This window comes from Ochotona princeps, chromosome 8 (assembly GCF_030435755.1).
Source record: "Ochotona princeps isolate mOchPri1 chromosome 8, mOchPri1.hap1, whole genome shotgun sequence".
NCBI classification, from domain to species: domain Eukaryota; kingdom Metazoa; phylum Chordata; class Mammalia; order Lagomorpha; family Ochotonidae; genus Ochotona; species Ochotona princeps.
The window spans coordinates 15,856,421-15,874,616 of record NC_080839.1 but is presented as its reverse complement, the minus strand read 5'-3'; positions in this window follow the sequence as shown (position 1 = coordinate 15,874,616).

Sequence of the window (18,196 nt, the reverse complement as noted above, 5' to 3'; positions counted from 1 at the left end):
CAGGAGCAGAGACAGAGCGACAGGTTCAGATAAGAGGTGTGGGAACAGGCTAGATTTCACAGCCCAATCCACCCCCCTGGAGCCGAATTGGGAGCCATTTTGTACAGGAAGGCAAAGGTTATGAACAGTGCTGTGCATACACTGAGCTGGGAGTGAACTCATTTCTGACTCAGTGAACTGCAACAACGTGGCATCCTACAGGTTCCACCCAAGACAGGTCTGGGTAGCCCTCAGACCTGACGGCCAGCAGATCAAGAACTCTAGTAGTGGCACATCAGGTGACATTTCGTACAGTGTGGCAAAGAACTTAAGACTGCAGAGGACAACAACGAGCTGAGCATGCGCTGAGCTGGGAGCAAACACACTGAGCTCAGTGCATTGCACTGGACCCACAGGGAAAATAATACTGATTTTGGCATCGTACAGGTCAAAATAGCTCCATGTGGCCCCTCAGACCTAACAACCAACAAGATCAGCAAGATCTGGCAAGATCAGCACCACCAACAATCTAATTATATAGGACACCTGGTATCTCCCTAATCCTGGGAACTGCTCTAACAAAAAGTGGGAGAGAGGTTGTAGAGACAACGGTGCAGCCTCAGCATGGGATCACAGGAGGTGGAGACTGTGAGCCAGGAGTTGGGGAAATGAAGCCCATCATGGAAATCTAACACAAGAACCCAGACCTGGAACTCACAGAAGGGAGTGGCACAAGTAACTGCAAACAAATAGCCATGTGCCAATCACAATAAGTAAAATCGAACTATAGACCTGTGGGTGACACAGCTTAGAAACCTGCCCCAAGGAGAAGATTCTGCTAACCACAAGTACAATGACCAAGAGCAAAAGAGGAGACAAAGGCACAATGAATATTACTGAAGACTACCCTGCAAAGGAGCAAAACCCTATGCCAACCTCAGAGTTAACTGAGGAAGAGATCGAGAAAATGGGGGATACAGAATTCAAAACACTTGTTATAAAGTTTCTTATCAATAACGAGAAGCATGTAATACAAGAGTTCCAGAAATTTAAGGAATATGTCACACTGGAAATGAATCAAATGAAAGCTGATATATCAGAAACGAAGAATACAGTGGAGCAAATTAAAAGTACAGCAGAGAGTCTCCAAAATAGAATGAATGAAGCAGAAGAACGAATCTCAGAATTGGAAGATATTTCCTGTTATCAGGAACAAACACACACAAAGCTGGAAGCAGAGTTGGGTCAAGCTAAAAAGAGTATTCAAGAATTAAGAGACACAATTAAAAGGCCAAATGTAATAGTTATGGGAGTCCCAGAAGGTGCAGAAAGAGAATCTGGGATTAAAGGTGTAGTCAATGAAATAATAAGGGAAAATTTCCCTAACCTAGAGAAAGAATTGGGAAACAACATCCAGGAGGGGCACAAAACTCCCAACCAGGTTGACCAAAAGTGATCTTCACTACGACACAGGATAATCAAGCTTTCTTCAATCGAACATAAGAAAAAGATCCTTAAGTGTGCATGTGAAAAAATGAATTGACATATACAGGAATGCCAATTAAACTCACAAAAGCCCTCTCAAAGGAAACTCTACAGGCAAGAAGAGAATGGAGCGATATATTCCAAATTGTCGGCCTAGAATAACATATCCAGCAAAGCTTTCTTTTGTCTTTGAAAATGAAATAAAATTCTTCCACAGTAAAGAAAAGTAAAAAATTTGCCTCTTAAAACCTGCCCTATAAAGTATACTTCAAGATGTTCTCTTGACAGAGAAGAGGAATAGCACCCCAAAACCAAAAGCACTCCAGTGTGGGTGACAGGTGCCCTCAGCTGTGTCTTAACTACTAAGACTAATGCCTGTCCCAAGGGACAAATATTTGATACAAACAAGCAAGACATGAAAACAAGATATTAGGGGCAGCATGATGGCATATCAGCCTAAGTCTCCAGTTGTGGCACTGTCATCTCATATTGGTGCCAGTTTGAGTCTCAACTGCTCCATTTCCCATCCAGCTTCCTGCTTATGGCCTGGGAAAGCAGCTGAGGATGATCCAAAGCCTTGGGATCCTGCACCTGGGGACCCAAAAGGAGCTCCTGGTTCCTGGCTCTTGGCTTTGGATTGGTTTAGCACTCGCCATTGTAGCCATTTGGAGAATGAACCAACAGATGGAAGATATTTTTTTTTTTAAAGATTTATTCATTTTATTACAGCCAGATATACACAGAGGAGGAGAGACAGAGAGGAAGATCTTCCGTCCGATGTTTCACTCCCCAAGTGAACCACAACAGGCCGATGCGCGCCGATCCAAAGCCGGGAACCTGGAACCTCTTCCAGGTCTCCCACGCGGGTGCAGGGTCCCAATGCATTGGGCCGTCCTCAACTGCTTTCCCAGGCCACAAGCAGGGAGCTGGATGGGAAGTGGAGCTGCCGGGATTAGAACTGGCGCCCATATGGGATCCCGGGGCTTTCAAGGCGAGGACTTTAGCTGCTAGGCCACGCTGCCAGGCCCAGATGGAAGATCTTTCTCTGTCTTCTTCTCTCTTTGTAACTGTGCCTTCAAATAAAATGAAATAAAATAATAAACCTTTACAAAAAGAAAACAATATACTTGGCCTAATTATCACATCCAATGCGCAATAAATAACAGATTACTACAAATGAAACATTTTTCAAAATTGCCTATTTACTGGAATGTAAAGGGAGTGAATAAATCACTTTCTTATATGTATCACATTATATGACATATTTTGTTTGGGTAGACATCAATAATAAAAGAATTTTTCTTGGAAATCTAAGAACATATTTCCAAATATACTAGTCCCAACCTCACCTACAAGGAAGGGTAGCTGCCTGAAAGTATTGAATCGTGTATATATTTTATTTTTCCCTTTTCAGTAGTTCTCTTTTATCCTCAGTTTTGCTTCTGTTGTATGCTTTTCAAAGTTTGAGTCACTTACGGTCAATAGTGGCTTGAAAATATTAAGAGGAAAATTGCAGAACCAAAATAGCTTGTAATTGCATGTCGATCTGAGTAGCAGGATGAAATCTTGTGCCATGCTGTCAAGATCCATGTATCATTCCCTTGTCCAACTATTCCCTTGTATCTATGCTGTATATGCTACCTGCCCATTAGTCACTTGATAGTCCTCTTAGTTACCAAATTGACTCACACTGCCTGTATTCAAGTCATCTTTATTTAACTTAGTAGTGACCTCATGGTTCAAGGAGTAATGAATCTGACAAATCAGATATGTCAAAGAGAAGTCATAAAATTCTTCCTTTAAGCAAAAAGGTGAAGGTACAAGAAGTTATTTTAAGAGGCACATTTATGTAACTTTTATTATAGCACATTGTAATTGCTCTGCTTTTATTGCCTTAGTTTTTAATCTCTTACTGTACCTAATTTATAAATTAAAGTTTTGTCCTAAGACATAGATGTATAAGGGGGAAAAAAAAACATACAGAGAGCTCAGTACTAGTTAAGGTTTCAGGCATCCACTGGGGTCCTGGAATGAAGACAAAGATGAAATCATGATGGAATTAGAGGACTGGAATTCTTCACACCTGCAACTGGCACAGCAACCCTGTGGTGGTGTCAGAGGAGGCCTCATGGAGACTACAGAGCTTCTCCCGGTGTTCAGTGATTATGAGAGGACCCGCAGCACAATGTCCTGATGACCACATGAGAGCTATGACTCCCATGTTGCCCAGTATTAAAGAAAAAATACTCCCTGAATCTTTCACTAGCGGTCAGGTAGACAAACTGTACTTCTAACTCTCCCTGGAAATAACAAGGATCACCCCACTTTTCCTACTAGATCAGTGTTGGAGAAAGCAGGAAGAAACGAGTTTAAGCAGCAGGCAGAATCCCAGAGCATAATAATGAGAATGTCCAGATCTCAAGTACAAATCACTCATTACACCCAGAGACAGAAAGATTTCAAGCTCAACAAAAGCCAGTCAGCAGATGCTCTAATGAACTGGATAGGGTCTCTTAGAAGTTCATGTCCACCTGGGGCTCACCCATGAAAACTGATTTGGTAATAGAGTCTTTGTTGAGAAATCCAGCTAGGATGAAGTCACAGATGAGCACACGCCCTAAATCCAACACGAAGGAGATTCAGACACACAATTCCTGGGGGAGAAGACAGAGGCAGAGACTGGCATGATTCACCTGCAAGCCAAGAACACTGAAGGTTGTCTGCAACTACGTAAGTCAGAAGAGACCAGAAGAAAGACCTCCTTGGAGACTTCAGACAGAGCATGACCCTTCCAACACCTGTGCTCCAGGCCTCTGGATCATAACAGAGAAACTAGCTATTGTTTCAGGACACCTGCTTGGTGGTAATTGGTTACTAATGAAAACAATAAGACCAAGATGGCGGAAATGCTAGAATAACTGGCAGATATTTTGAAAAATTTTTAATTGACTAATAAAAACTGTATCTATTTATAACATACAATGTGGGAGCCTGGAGCGATGGCTCAGTGACTAAATCCTCACCTTGCACTCTCTAGGATCCCATGGAGCACCGGTTCCTGTCCTCACTGCTCCACTTCCCATCCAGCTCCCTACTTGTGCCCTGGGATAGCAGTATAGGATGGCCCAAAGTCCTGGAAACCTACACTCGCATGGGAGGCCCAAAGAAATTCTTGGCTTCTGGCTTCAGATCAGCTCAGCTCTGGCCACTCCTGCTGCTTGGGGAGTGAACCACTGGATAAAAGATTTTGTCTCTCCTTCTCTCTATAAATATGTCTTTCCAATAAAAATAAATTAATCTTTAAAAATATATACAACATGGTGTTTTGAGATGTATAAACATTATAAAATGGATATGTTGATCTGATTTACATATGCATTACCTTACACATATATTTGGGGTAGTGAAAACATGTAAAATCTACTCTTAGCGATTTTCAAGTATCCAGTACAATCACTAAAAATTATTGAAGTTATTCCTCCTGTTTGCAAAAAAAATTGTATCATTTATCCAACATTTCCTCCAATCCTTTTCTGTCCTTTTAACTACTATTCTATTCTCTCTCATGAGTTTGAGTTTAACATTGCACATGTGAGGGCAGGAATCATTTACCTTTCTGTGATTTGTTTATTGTCTTTTAAAAAATTATTTATTTAAAAGGCAGAGTTACAGAAAGAGAGAGATTGAGGGGTGAGGGAGACAATAAGAGAGAGAAAGATAACTTCTTCCTACCGATTCACTCCCCCAATGGCTGCAACTACCAGATCTGCATCAGGTTTAAAGTCAGGAGCCTGGAACTCTGTTCAAAGCACCCACGTGGGTGGTGAGGGTACAAGTACTTGGTCCAGCTTCTGCTGCCTTCCTAGGCATGTTAGTAAGGAGTCAAATCTAAAGCAGAGCAGCCAGGACTCAAACTCGTGCTTAAATGGGATGCAGGTACTGCAGTCAGTGACACAGACACTTGTGGGATATAACAAAAGACAGAACATTGTTGTCATCAGAGTCTTGAAGGTAGGATAGAAAGAGGGCAAGCAGGGCTAGAAAAGTAATTGAAAGCAGCAAGAGAGAAATGATATCTTACCTAAGCAAGAACAATTTAAGTGACAGTATGTTTTTCATTAGGGATGGTGTGAGACATTATTTGTCAAATGTTAGAAGAAAAGAACTGTCTATTCAGAATCCTATATCCAGAAAACAGTATTTCAGCATGAAGAGTGTGATGGTAACTTTTAGGTACCAACTTCATTGGACGGAGAGATATCTAGGTAGCAGGTAAAGCATTACTTTGGGGTATGTTTATAAGGATGTTTCTGGAGAAGAGTATGTTGAGTTTGTGGATGATCCTCACTGTAGGAAGGCAACATCCAGTTAGCTGTGAGCCTAGATAAGGCAACAGGGCAGAGATGAATCTACTCTCTCACCTGAAACTGGCACAGCCTTCTCCTCCTGCTAAGGGACACCGTAACCTGAAGTTCTCCCATCTGTGGACATGCACCCAGGTTCTCCCCTTTGTGACCTCTGGCTTCTTAGACCTTATCCTCAGGCTGGGAGGCACTCACTTCGTTTCCCTGGTGCAGACGTTTCAGCACATGGATTGAGCTATTGCCACTAGCACGTCTGGGTCTCCAGCTTGCAAGAGGCCTGTTGTGGGACTTCCCAATTTCTGTAATTCTGTAAAATGGTTTTCTTAATAAATCTGCTTCCAGGGCCTGGCAGCGTGGCCTAGCGGCTAAAGTCCTCACCTTGAATGTGCTGGGCTCCCACAAGAGTGCCAGTTCTAATCCCGGCTGCCCCGCTTCCCATCCAGCTCCCTGCCTGTGGTCTGTGAAAGCAGTCGAGGACTGCCCAAAGCCTAGGGACCCTGCACTCACATGGGAGACCTGGAAGGAAGAAGCTCCAGGCTCCTGGCATCAGATTGGTACAGCTCTGGCTGTTGTGGTCACTTGGGGAGTGAATCAATGGATCTTCTTCTTTGTCTCCCCTCCTCTCTGTATATCTGACTTTCCATTAAAAATAAAAAAATAAATACAAAAAAGTTTGTCAATTTCTCACAAAACTAAACATAATCTTACCATATGAGCCAACAATCACATTATTGTTTATTCAAAGGAGTTGAAAACTTATATCCACAGAAATATGTTCATGGTTGTTTATAATGGCTTTACTCATAATTGACAAAACTTGGAAGCAACCCAGTTCTTTTAGTAAGTGACTAACTGATAGATCTGAACAATGGGATCTTGTTTAGTGCTAAAAAGAAATGAACCACTAAGCCATCAAAAGACATAGAGAAAACTTAAGCTCATATTACAAAGTAAAAGAAAATCCTTGGAAAGGCTACATATAGTGAGATTCTAACCACATTGGGCTCCCAACTCATGCCAACAACTTTTAAACTCTTTGATAGTGTGGAAGTGTTATGCATTAGAACTGTGATCTCTCCTTCTCCTTCCCTTCTCTGTCCCTCTCCTTTTTCTCTTTCTCCTATTCCTCCTTCTTTTATTTAATTAGAAAGACAGATTTACAGAGAGAAGGAAAGAAAGAGAGAAAGATCTTCCATCCGCTGGTTTATTCCCCAAGTGGCTGCAATGGCTGGAGCTGAGCTGATCCAAATCCAGGAGCTTGTTCTGAATCTCCCACACAGGTGCAGGGTCCCAAGGCTTTGTGCTGTTCTCCTTTGCTTTCCCAGGCCATAATCAGGGAGCTGGATGGTAAGTGGAGCAGATGGGATAAGAACCGGCACCCAAATGGGATGCTGGCACTTGGAGGTGGAGGCAACGTCAATTGAGCCACTGCACCAGACTGGTGAATTTTATTAGTACTGGAGAAATGTATATTCAAGCCACCAACAAATCTCTATATATCTACTTGAAATGCTAACATGAATATATATGTGACATAAAATGTCAGCAAACATGTGGAATGCTATAAACTGCTGCAGAGGATGTAAATGATTACAATGACTTTAGAAAACCAGTAGGGTCGGGCCCGGCAGCGTGGCCTAGCGGCTAAAGTCCTCGCCTTGAAAGCCCCGGGATCCCATATGGGTGCCGGTTCTAATCCCGGCAGCTCCGCTTCCCATCCAGCTCCCTGCTTGTGGCCTGGGAAAGCAGTTGAGGACGGCCCAATGCATTGGGACCCTGCACCCGTGTGGGAGACCCGGAAGAAGTTCCAGGTTCCCGGCTTCGGATCGGCGCGCATCGGCCCGTTGCAGCTCACTTGGGGAGTGAATCATTGGACGGAAGATCTTCCTCTCTGTCTCTCCTCCTCTGTGTATATCTGGCTGTAATAAAATGAATAAATCTTTAAAAAAAAAAAAAAAAAAAAAAAAGAAAACCAGTAGGGTCTATGAAAACCAAACACTCGCCTGCTTAAGCATCTAGAAATCCCACCCACCAGAGAAATGTGAAGGTATGCAAACAAAAGCCACATATAAGCACATTCCAATCAATATCATTTGTGGCTTATAAAACTGGAAATTAGCTAAATGTACATCACAATAAAATGGATAACTAAATGGTGTGTTCACATAATTCTATTATACATCACAAAGCAGTATGTTAGAATGTACCACAGTGGTCTCCTAAGATCACACCGTGTAGTGATACGGTAGGTGTCTTATCTGGCATAGGTTCACTCTACAATGCTTGCACAATGACAAAATCACCCAATAGTGCATTTTCCACAATGCACCTTTATCCTTAAGTGATATATGACTGTAACTCCACACAGCAAGGAAAAGGAACAAGCAACTGTCATATGCAATAGAGATGAGCCCTACAAACAAAATTTTAAATGAAAGAAACTATACACAAAAATCTTACAAGGTCCCATGCTTTTATCTTTTCAAAAAGGCAAAATTGGGCCCAGCATGATAGCGTAGTGGTTAAGGTCCTCGCCTTGGAAGTGCCGGGATCCCATATGGGCACCGGTTCTAATCCTGGCTGCTCCACTTCACATCCAGCTCCCTGTTTGTGGCCTGGGAAAGCAGTCAAGGACTGCCCAAAGCCTTGGGACCCTGCACCCACATGGGAGACCTGGAAGAGGTTCCTGGCTCCTGGCATCAGATTGGTGCAGCACCAGCCATTGCAGCACTTGGGGAGTGAATCATTGGGCAGAGGATCTTCCTCTCTGTCTCTCCTCCTCTCTGTGTATCTGCTTTTCCAATAAAAATAAATAAGTCTTTTTTTAAAAAGGCAAAATTAATCTATAATTTTAGAAGTTATGATATAAATCATGTCCAATGAGGATTGTAGAGGAGTGACTGAGAGAAAAGCCAGAGAAGGGTTTCTGGGATGTGACAATTTTTCTATTTCTTGACCTAAATGAAAAATTATATGAGTAGATTGACTTAGTGATAAATTGATAAATTGTACATATATTGTTTATATATTTTTGAAAGATTTATTTATTTTAAAGGTCAGTTACAGAGAGAGAGAGGGAGAGAAAGAGATGGATAGTCACACATACACACAGAGAATCTTCTAATTCACTGGTTCACTCCCCAGATGGCTGCAATAGTGCTGGGCCAAGCTGAAGCTAGAAACCAGGAACGTATCAGGATCTCCCACACGGGCTTTAGGGGCCCAAACTCCTGGGTTATCTTCCATGGCTCTTCTCAGGTCATTTGCAGGTAGCTGGATTGGAAGTGAAGCAGCCAGGACACAAAGAAGTGCTCATATGAGATGCTGCCATCATAGCAGCAGTTTACCCACCATGCTACAATACCAGCCTTTGATTTGCACATTTTCAAGATGAATAGTTCTTGGTAGAAGCTTTAACTAATGATATATTTAAAAAATGTATCTCGGGCCCGGTGCGATAGCATAGAAGTTAAAGTCCTCGTCTTGCATGCCCCGGGATCCCATATGAGCGCCAGTTCTAATCCCGGCGGCCCCGCTTCCCATCCAGCTCCCTGCTTGTGGCCTGGGAAAGCAGTAAAGGACCCTTGGGACCCTGGACCCATGTGGGAGACCCAGAAGAAGCTCCTGACTCCTGGCTCAGCTCCAGCCGTTGCGCTCACTTGGGGAGTGAATCATCAGATGGAAGATCTTCTTCTCTGTCTCTCCTCTCTGTATATCTGCCTTTCCAATAAAAAAATAAATTTTTAATAAAAAATAATAAAAAATGTATCTCCAGAGATGGTTGAAAGGGGTTCAAGAGAGAATAGAGGATGAGAACTCTGTCTACACGCTGTTTCCTTTTTCTGTCCCCATCCTTCTGATAAACAGCACGTATCAGGAGATATCCAAAGCCGTTTCTACTTCCCACATAGGAGTTGCCGTCTGGGAATATCAGTTCAGGAAATACTAGTACTCCTACTGCTTTCAGACTGCGAAACACTTCTCAGAGAAGCCAAGTGGCTTACAGTTGATGCTACATCCACCTGGGCTAACAGCTTGCAGGTTGTTAGAACAAACTCTAGGTCTCTGAGGAGCAGATTCCGTACAAAACACTTATACTCACATTTCCCCAGAATGAATTAAGTCCTGGGTGGAGTTCCAGAAAAGCAACTGAATGGGTAACTGTAGGCTTTTCCTTTCCTTAGAAAGATTTTGAAATTATGAAGGGGTTTTTCTCTAATTTCTATATGATCCAGTCTGATGCATGTTGTGCATGGATCTTTGGACTTGCAATTCTATCTGCCTGTGGACTGGGCAGTTCTATCTCCCACCCTCACTGCAGCCACAAAGACAGCAGTGATGGATACACATCTGCCTTTAGGAACAGCAGGGTGTATGCTTGGCCCCAGCAGCAGAAATCTACTCTGTTTCCTGTTCTCTTTTGTGGGGTAGTTAGTGGGGGAATGAAAGGAATTTGGTGCTGAACACGTGATAATGGTCTTGAATAGCTTATGGCTTCCAGGCTTCTCCTGGCTGGGTACGTATCCACTTGATGGAGAATGGAATATTATTTCAGAGCAAGTCTGCATTGTTAGTTCATTACAATGCGAACTGCTACCTCCACCCCCCTTTACAAAGGTGGTGGCATGGGTGGTATCCGAATCTGGACTCACTGTTGCTTTGTTGCCAGCTAGCTATAGGGTTTTGTGTGGGTCCTGGCAGCTGGACTCTTTACAGATTTTTACACAAGTAGCATGCTCATTCTTAGGTGAGGAAGTGTGCCAGTCCATGATAGGGACTTCAAGAATCTAAACGAACGCAGAAGATTGGATTCAACGACATTCCAATCTGCTTCTGATACTCAGGTTCTGTTAAACAGGAAAATGGTAAAAATCACATTGATTCCCCCTTCTCCTTGGGCAAACCCAGGTGCTTTTAAAACAAAGCAATAAACATCCTCATCCATCATTGTCCACTGTGTTCAAGATTAACAAATCATCTCAATAATACTGTTTCAACACCAGAGATGCTGCTGTGTTTGGTGCTTTAAGAGGTGTTTGTGTAACTCATGCTTTCAGCAACAGAGCCAAGAGTCAGCTTGAGGACTTTTGTTCCAGAAACCTACTGTTTTAGCCACTTGGCACAGGAAGTCAGTGAAAACAATTGGAGAGCACTTGAACACTAGATGCCAAAGCTGTCCCGAAAACCCAGGCAAATTCTAACATCCCTTTGGCTCTGTGAGAAAATTACTCCTTTGTGAAAAGACTTCAAGTTGCCTTTGGGTAGGCACAGCATCCGTGTGTGCCTTATCAACAAACAGGCCTGTTCTCTAATGAAAGGCGCTTACAGGATTTTACAGCAGCAATGACACTAAGTGTTTGCTGCACTTGTCATTTTTGTATGGCTGGTGGCATGGTTAATCCCTAACTGGTGTGCCTGTTAGGCATTCATCTTTATCAGGGTGTCAAAGAAGAAAATCTCGAAAACTGAGTTTTCCTGAAAACAAGAACCTTTCCACTTTGTCAAAGCATTTTTAAAAGTAACAGTATCCCAAGGAATTTCAGGGTTTTTTTTTTTCATTTAAAAATTATTTATTTTCATTTTACTTGAATGACATGGGGCGGGGGAGAGAGACAAAGACAGATGGAAAGAGATCTTCTGTCTACTGGCTCATTCCCCAAATGTTTCCAGCCATCATGCCAGGGCCTGACCAAGGCCAGGCAGACCTCAATCTGGGTCTCCCATATGGGTGGCAGGGGCCGACTGGATGTTGAGTGGAGCACTCAGATTTCTCCATGAAGTCTTTCTGTCCGGTAGACCAATTTGGATTTGGTCTCAGGTCCAAGGGAAAGAATGGATTCAGGCATATCATCCCTTTGGTCACATTCTATTTAATGCCTCCCAGGGAATACATTAATAGGAAACTGAATTGTAAACATAGTAGTCAGGTCTTAAACCAGGCCCTCAGAGATGAGATGTGGGATGCCAAGTAGCAATGTAACTGCTGTGTCCCATGCCTGCCCCGTCGAAGATGTTCAAGTGAACTACTGGGAATATTTTGAAAGGAATCGCTTTGATTCCTTGTGCTGATGGTACACTTGCAATGTGTTTCTTTTATTGTTTTTGTTTAAATGACACAGAGTCATTGTTGGCTAGAGTGATATCCTCTCAAGAAATCATTTACCACTACACTTCCTGGCCAGGAACTATCATCTTCTGTTTTGATCCCATATGGGCGCCGGTTCTAATCCCGGCAGCTCCACTTCCCATCCAGCTCCCTGCTTGTGGCCTGGGAAGGCAGTGGAGGATGGCCCAAAGCCTTGGGACCCTGCACCCGCGTGGGAGACCCAGAAGAGGTTCCAGGTTCCTGGCGTCGGATCAGCACGCATCGGCCTGTTGCGGCTCACTTGGGGAGTGAATCATCGGACAGAAGATCTTCCTCTCTGTCTCTCCTCCTCTCTGTATATCCGGCTTTCCAATAATAACAATAAATCTTTAAAAAAAAATAAAAAATTCTTAAAAATTCTCATTTATTTTGGAAAAAGATTAATTAATTTATTTTAAAGGCACAGTTACAGAGAGAGGAGGAGAAACAGAAAGGGAGATCTCTTCCATTCACTAATTCACTTCCCAAATGGCCACAAACAGCCAGGACTGGGCCAGGCACAAGTCAGGAGCTAGGTATCCCATGTGGGTATGGGGGCCCAAGGACTTAGGCCATCTTCCATTGCTTGTCCCAGTCAACACTGACAGGGAGCTGGGTCAGAAGTGAAGCATCCTGGACTAAAATCTGCACTCATTTAGGATGCCGACTTCACAGGGGAAGGTTTTATCACCTATGTCAAGGATATATGGAATACATTTTTCCTTTGTCCGGTCTGGGGCAGGCTTTTCCCCTACTGCATGACTTCTATACCTTTTGCTGCTTTCTCTAGCCTGGGAAGCTATGTCATCAAGCTTATTTACATTCTTTGCAAAATAAAAATTAATTTTTTCAAAGATTTATTTATTTTTATTGGAAAGGCAGATATACGGAGCGGAGAAGAGAGAGGAAGATCTTCCATCCGATGATTCACTCCACAAGCAGCTGCAATGGCTGGAGCTGAGCCAATTTGAAGCCAGGAGCCAGGAGCCTGTTCTAGGTCTCCCACACGGGTGCAGGGTCCCAAGGCCTTGGGCTGTCCTTTACTGCTTTCCCAGGCCACAAGTAGGAAGCTGGATGGGAAGCGGGGCTGCAGGGATTAGAATCAGCACTCAAATGGTATCTTGGCACTCAAGGTGAGGACTTGAGCTGTTAGGCCATGGCACTGGGCCCCAAAATTAATTCTCAGTAAGCATCTGCAAGGCTCTTAGAAGCAGCTTATGAATAAGAAAATGTTTGAGTTCCCAGCCTGGACCCTCTCTTTGGGTTTACTTTTGTTCTTCACTCTTAGAGACATATGCTAGAAATTCAACTAGGCATTCTTTGTGTCAGTACTAAGAGTGATCTTGTAAACACAACCTGCGTACAAGAGTGTTCAAGCATCAAGAGCCTGTTCTCCCACCTGACGATAACAAGTATGCAACTTAGCATGAGCATAAAGGATAATGTTTGACAAAAGAAAGGGCAGCTGCTTACACTTGCCTCTTCCATAAACGCATTTATTTCTGAGAGGATATGGTGGAATGATATGGTAAGAAAATTCATGACCAAGCTGGAATTTTATGTTTCGTTGTTGTTTTGAAAGATAGGATCTTACTTAGAAGTTACAAAAGGACCACAGCTAGTTTGGGTATTAACTGGGACAAATCTTTCTTTTTAAAGAAAATTAAAGGTAGGAGTGGCTTGTAGTCTAGTGGTTAAGACACTGGTTAAGACATTGTTCATGTCCCACATTCAAGTGTTTTAGATTGCAAGCTCTGGCTCCTGACTCCACCTTCCAACCTGGGAGGCAGGTGATGACTCAAGGGCTTCGGTCCCTGCAAACCAGGTGGGCAGGGTGTTAGGCTCCCAGCTTGTGGCTTTTGCTTGGTCCAGCTCCAGTCATTGTGGGATTTGGGAGACTGGGCTAGCAGTTTGGACCTCTCCCCTTTCTGTCTCAAAGCAGAAGCAAAAAAAAAAAAAAAAAGTAAATAACGGTGGAGCATAAATATTGTAGCCCTTCCCATTCTCTGCTTGAAACTCTTCCTCTGGCCCTGAAAATAGATAAATTTGAAACCTGTGTATTTGTTACATCTTCCACTATCACAGTTGTCCTGAGTTGCTGACCATCTATTTAGTGGAAAATCTTTCTATTCTATCAATTGTACAAAGATACTGTTATCTATTACAAATGAAATAATAAAAACTTCTGGTGAGAAATACCAAAAATTAACAAAGAACTTACCTACACTGATCATGAATCAACACAATTACTGACACCAAAGAATGGACTAATTGAAACAGATAACTAAAATATACCCCTTTAATCTTTCTCCTCTCTAAAATTTTCATGAGATACAATAGCAAGGTGACTCAACATTCATCTCTCTCTACCTTGTCTCTTTGGTAACTTTAAGGAATAATAAAATGACCAAATGAGAAAATGGGCTAGTAAGAAGAAAGATTACACGAATAATCTGCTAGGCTTAAATAATTTTAAAAATTGATGAAAGTAAGTATTTTACTTGGGGGAAAAATGAAGCTTTTCATGTTTTCTGGCAAGTACTATAAATTTAATCTCTTCTGTTTTATCTTTTCCACCCAACATAGATGCTTCGTAAAAAGTTTAGCAAATGGGCTGCGGTCATGCTGCAGCAATTTAAGCTAGTGCCTACAAAATGAGCATCAAATGTGAGTGTTGGCTGCTTCTCTTCTAATAAGGTACCTGGGAAAGTAGTAAAAGAGAGTTAAACTATTTGGACCCCTGCCACCCATGAGAGAGAGCAGGATGGAGATCCTGGCTCCTGGATCTGGCCTGGCCCAGCTCCAGCTTTTGCAGCCTTTTGGTGAGTGAACCCACAGAAGAGTGCTTTCTGTGTGTCTCCCTATCTATAACTTTCAAATAAATAAATAAATAAAAAAGTTTAGCAAAGAGCAAAATTAAAATAGATTCTAATAAAGCAAGCCAACAGTTACTGAGATCTCTGCTGGATCTGTGTTAAAGATAGAAGAGCAGATTATAGCATCACTGCTGCCTTCATGAGCTTATCATCCTTAGAAAAGAAAGGAAACAAGAAATGATTAGTCAGGAAGCGTCTAGAAGTTATTAGCATAGAAAACTTCTGGAACAGAGCACATTGTGTATGCTGCTGGGTAACTAGAGCCCACACAGTCAGGATCTATAGTACAGGAAATACAATAGTTTATTCTGAACTTGCTTGTTAAACATAGTTAAAAGTATAGAGCCAGTCAACCTTTAACATTTCCTTTAGTTCTCCACCTCCAGGAAAACTGCAAAAACATTATTTGCTGTGCTTAACAATTAAGGGATGAGTCAAGCTCACCTGCAGACCTGAGCCTCTGGCAATTGTTCCTCTCTGACCTCATTGTGGTATTTTTATGGCATGTTGTAATGTGCAAACATGTACTATGTCTATTTTATGTCATGAACTGTGGTAATTTAGGTAAGTCTCAATCATAAAGAAGTTCATTCTAAAAAGACCTCATGCACAGTTTGAATTCAAGGCAGTTAAGCATGACAAGTGTGTACAAGGGACTGCCAGGACATACAAGAATGCATGTCAATTTGCTCATTCTAAAAAGACCTCATGCACAGTTTGAATTCAAGGCAGTTAAGCATGACAAGTGTGTACAAGGGACTGCCAGGACATACAAGAATGCATGTCAATTTGCCTCATTGTTGCTGAAGCTCTCACTTGAGTAGGTGACATTCTAGACTTGTATTCCAGGCTAGTGGTCACCAAAGTATAACATGCCCTAGAATGCTAGAGAAGAATTCTTGATTGTCCTTTAACATTCTGATGCTTTGTGTACACTGGAGTGTATAATTGAAATCAGGACTCCAAAGGGACTGTAGGTGCGAGAGAATGAAAAGCCGTTTTACATTTTCCAAGTACTTAAATAAAGCCTACAGGTGCTGTCTGGCAGATAGCTACACATTAAACCAGAAATTCTGGAGGGGGTCCTCTACTCGGACAAATGGGAGAAAAGAGAAGAACCTCATTTGCAAGATAACTACTTTTTGCAAAATAAAACTAGAGCACAAGGAATACTACTTACATTACTGTTTCCAAAGTTTGCAAATAGTGGGATGGGCATTTGGCCTAGTGGTTGACACCTATGTCCAACATTGGAGTACCTAGGTTCAGCATCCTGCAGATACCAGGAGGCAGCAGTGAAGGCTTAAGTAACTGGGTTCCTGCTACCCACATGGCAGACCTGGAGTGAAGTCCTGCTTCCCAATTTTGGCCTTTCTCAGCTCTGGCTATTGCTGGGAGTGATTCAGTGGATAGCATTTTCTGTCTCTCAAAGTAGTTTTAAATATAGCACATTAAACTTACTCTGGACTTATTGGGATATTACCCCCTCACAAGTGAAGGAACATGTGCGTTAGTATTTGACAGTGGGGCAAATTGCACTGCGAAGGAAAAAAGTAGCTCCATTTTTTTTTTCTTATCACTTTGAGAATCAATGAGTTAGGGATTTAAAAAGTACACCATGCAACATGGGAACTTGAGGAAATAAGTGATTACAAAGTAAGCCTGGAATATCTCATATCAAAAAGCGACGAAGGACTTCCACATTGCACTAGGCAATAATTTCTCATTGGTCATCATAAACACTCAGACAAATCCAGAATGTTCACTACTGGCTTGTACTTTTCAAAAATGTTTTCAGAAAAAGGGAACTGATCTAAAGTTGGGGTGGGGAATATCCTGCCGAGACAACCGCAGGGAGGACTCAAACAAATAAACCTATAGCACATTAATTTTTAAGTTAACAGTTTATGTTTATATTTATATATTCCATAAATGATGTGATAATTATCCAAATGGCCCTTGGCACAATAAAGGTTCCACACTCCTACAAGAGAGAAAGGATGAAAAAGAAGGAGCATACATCTAATTTGCCAATTCTCTCTGAATTCACAAAAGAAATAAAATGAGAACATGTAAAAAAATAAAAGAAATTCTGGGAGCAATTGGGGAATACAGGTTACATATTAGGTTACACTGAGTTAAGTGAAGCATCATGATAACTAAAAGTTGTTTCCGAAAGGATTACTATTACTTTTACACTTTTACTGAAAAGTCAGATTTACAGAGAAAAAAACAGAAAAGATCTTCCATCCACTGGCTCACTCCCAAAGTGGCCGTCAACAGCCAGAGTTGAGCCGATCCAAAGCCAGGAACCAGGAGCTTCTTCTGGGTCTCCTATGCAGGTGCAGGGTCCCAAGGCTTTGGGCCACCCTCAACAGCTTTCCTACAAGCAGGGAGCTGGATGAAGCAGCTGGGACAAGCCAGGAACTGGTGCCCATATGGGATCCTGGTGCATGCAACACGAGGATTTAGCCACTAGGCTACATACTAGGCCCAAAAGGATTATTTTTTCAAAAGGTTCAAATAATACCCTCAGAACATTCTTTGTCACATCAAGGTCTCCAAGGCGTCATCAAATTACTGTCCCTATCCCTGGATGCTGATGTAGTTGAACAGCAGCAAGCAGGGACATTCTCTCTTCCCCACAAGCAGACATGAAAGAAGAAAAAACAAAACAAAGCTGAAACATCTGTTCCACCCACCTTCCTGAGTATCTAGACCTTCCCCACTCTAACCAGTGGCTGTTAATGGTGTGCATCCCTTTCAACCAAGTAAAAATATTTAAGATAAACTTAAACTTTATAAAAAAGGGTGGGGCCAAGTGTGCATTTGACTTAGTTTTAACAAATACATCCCATGTTGGATTGTTGGGGTGCAACTAACTCCTGGCTCTGCTCCTGATCCCAGCTCTCTGCTGCGGCCAACCCTGGGAGGCAGTAGGAGTGGTTCAAGTGGTTGAGTCCCTGCCACCCAGAAGGGAGATCCCCAGCTCCCACTTCGGTCCAACTCAGCCTCAGCTGTTGTGGGGATGTGGGAAGTCAATCACAAAACAGGAATTCTATCAGACTAAAGAAAAAAAAAAGAGAAAGAAAAAGACAGTGATAAAATGTCATAAAATGTTAATACCATGAAATAAATAATGTGTACATTGCAGTATTTGCAACTTCTCTAGTCTGAAAAATTTTCAAAATAAATCAAACACTAAACAAATAAATAAATAAAAGTGGCTCACATGGGTCTGCAATCTCCATCTCCTCACCTCTGTAATGAACATTAAAAAACTTAAAAAAAAAAAGGAAGTAAATATAAGGTAAACTATGCTCTGGTTGATTTGGCTTAATGAATGTGCTAAATATTAATAGATTAAT